This window comes from Arachis hypogaea, chromosome 13 (assembly GCF_003086295.3).
Source record: "Arachis hypogaea cultivar Tifrunner chromosome 13, arahy.Tifrunner.gnm2.J5K5, whole genome shotgun sequence".
Lineage (NCBI taxonomy): Eukaryota > Viridiplantae > Streptophyta > Magnoliopsida > Fabales > Fabaceae > Arachis > Arachis hypogaea.
The window spans coordinates 40,707,830-40,710,382 of NC_092048.1; the positions used below are offsets into that span (position 1 = coordinate 40,707,830).

The 2,553-nt window shown below is 42.9% G+C and overlaps 1 non-coding gene across 1 annotated transcript; it reads right to left on the reverse strand.

Moving 5' to 3' along the window:
* Positions 1–463: 463 nt before the first annotated feature.
* On the reverse strand, positions 464–567 carry LOC112739951 (small nucleolar RNA R71). The gene has a single exon (XR_003170884.1). It is a non-coding gene; the product is annotated as a small nucleolar RNA R71 (small nucleolar RNA).
* Positions 568–2,553: the final 1,986 nt, after the last annotated feature.

Below are 2,553 nucleotides of genomic sequence, written 5' to 3' on the forward strand. Positions count from 1 at the left end.
AAGCACAACACTCTAGAGAAAACCTAACAGAACTTTTCGAACAAAAAGCTGAAAGTGCAAACACGGCAGCCAATTCGAATGATGGAGGAGATGTAAGGAAAGTTCTTGGTGACTTTATTGCACCCACTTCTGACTTCTATGGAAGAAGCATCTCTATACCTGCCATTAGAGCAAACAACTTTGAGCTAAAGCCTCAATTAGTCTCTCTACTGCAACAGAATTACAAATTTCATGGACTTCCATTGGAAGATCCACATCAATTCCTATCTGAATTCTTACAAATTTGTGATACTGTTAAGACCAATGCAGTGGATCTTGAGGTCTACAGGCTTATGGTTTCCCTTTTACTGTTAGAGACAGAGTTAGGATATAGTTGGACTCTCAACCTAAGGAAAGCCTAGACTCTTGGGAGAAGTTGGTCAATACTTTATTGGCCAAGTTCTTTCCACCTCAGAAGATGAGCAAGCTCAGGTTGGAAGTTTAAGCCTTCAGACAGAAAGAGGGTGAATCCTTCTACGAAGCTTGGGAAAGATACAAGTAGCTGATCAGAAGATGTCCTCCTGACATGATCTCAGAATGGACTATCTTAGGTATCTTCTATGATGGTCTATCTGAGATGTCCAAGATGTCTTTGGACCATTCTGCTGGTGGATCACTCCACTTGAAGAAAACGTCTAAAGAGGCACAAGAACTCATTGAAATGGTTGCAAACAACCAATTCATGTACACTTCTGAGAGAAACCCTGTGAACAATGGGGTAGCTCAGAAGAAAGGAGTCCTGAAAGTTGACACTCTGAATGCCATATTGGCTTAGAATAAGATCTTGACCTAAAAGGTCAATATGATCTCTTAGCATTTGACTGGAATGCAAGCTGCAGCTGGCAACACTCAAGACACCTCTTACGAAGGAGATGCTTATGATCCAGATCAACCCACAATGGAAGAGGTGAATTACATGGGAGAACCCTATAGAAACACCTACAACTCCTCATGGAGGAACCATCCTAACTTCTCATGGAAAGATCAACAGAAGCCTCAACAATTCTTCAATAATAAACAAGGTGGAAGTACCCAGAATAGGTTCAACAATAGACCACCATTCCCACCTTCTCAGCAACAGATGGAGACATCTAAGCAGAGCCTCTCTGACTTGGCAACCATAGTCTCTGAACCTTCTAAGACCACTCACAGTTTCATAACAGAAACTAGGTCCTCCATCAGAAATCTAGAGGTACAAGTTAGTCAGTTGAGTAAGAGAATCCCTGAGACCCCTCCTAACACTATTCCTAGTAACACTGAAGTAAACCCAAGAGAAGAGTGCAAGGTCATCACTGCATAAGTTGAGGCCGAATTTGAAGGGGATACTCTGGTATTAAACGCCAGTAAGAAAGTCCCTACTGGGGGTTCAACGCCCAAAGAGGAGCCATCATTGGCATTGAACGCCAGTAAGGGAGTCCCTACTGGGCGTTCAACGCCCAAGGAAGAGTCATCATTGGTGTTGAACGCCAGTAATGGGGCAGTAGGGCATTGAACGCCCACTAAAAACTTCCTCTTGCAGAAATGAAGGCAACTAAGTCTCATGAGGAGACCATAAAAGTTCCATTGAATACCTTGTTACAAATTATAGATTATGAAGATCACTCCTCCTCTGATGAGGAAGAGGAAATTAGGGAAGAGCAATTTGCTCGGTACCTAGGAGTTCTCATGAAGCTGAATGCCAAGTTATTTGGAACAGAGACACTGGAGGAAGAACCTCCAGTGCTCATCAAGGAACTCAATACCTTGGTTCAAAAGAAATTGCCTAAAACGCTGCCAGATCCCGGACGCTTCCTAATTCCTTGCACCATAGGCACCATTACCTTTGAGAAGGCTCTGTGTGACCTAGGGTCAAGCATAAACCTCATGCTTCTCTCTGTAATGGAGAAATTGGAAATCTTTGAGGTACAAGCTACAAAAATCTCACTAGAGATGGTAGACAAGTCAATGAAAAAGGCATATGGTCTGGTAGATGATGTCTTAGTAAAAGTTGAGAACCTTTACATCCCTGCAGATTTTATAATCTTGGATACTGGAGAGGACGAGGATGAATCTATCATCCTTGGAAGACCTTTCCTAGTCACTGCCAATGCCATCATTGATGTAGCAAAAGGAAAGCTAGTCCTGCAATTGCAGGAGGACTGTATCTTACTCAAGATACCTAACCCTAATTCTCCCTCTGACAAAAGAGAGACAATTGTGCAACACTTAGTGTTCCAACCATCTTTCTCAGTGCAAGGCTATACAGAATCCCCAGACACCAATTCTAAGTTTGGTGTTGGGAGGTCATCTTCAAGCACTGAGAATAAAGGTACTAAGAAGAAGGTACCTAAAGGCTGGAGGGACAAAAAAATCCCCACTGAAGGCCTCTCACCTGGCATGAGAGTTGTCTTCACTGACAATCCAGTTATTCCACATACTGTGAACAAGATCCTGTCTCAAGAACATGTGGAGCTCATCCATGAGAGAACAGACAAGAAGTTCACTGTAAGGGGCAAAATTCTGAGCCCCTATCCA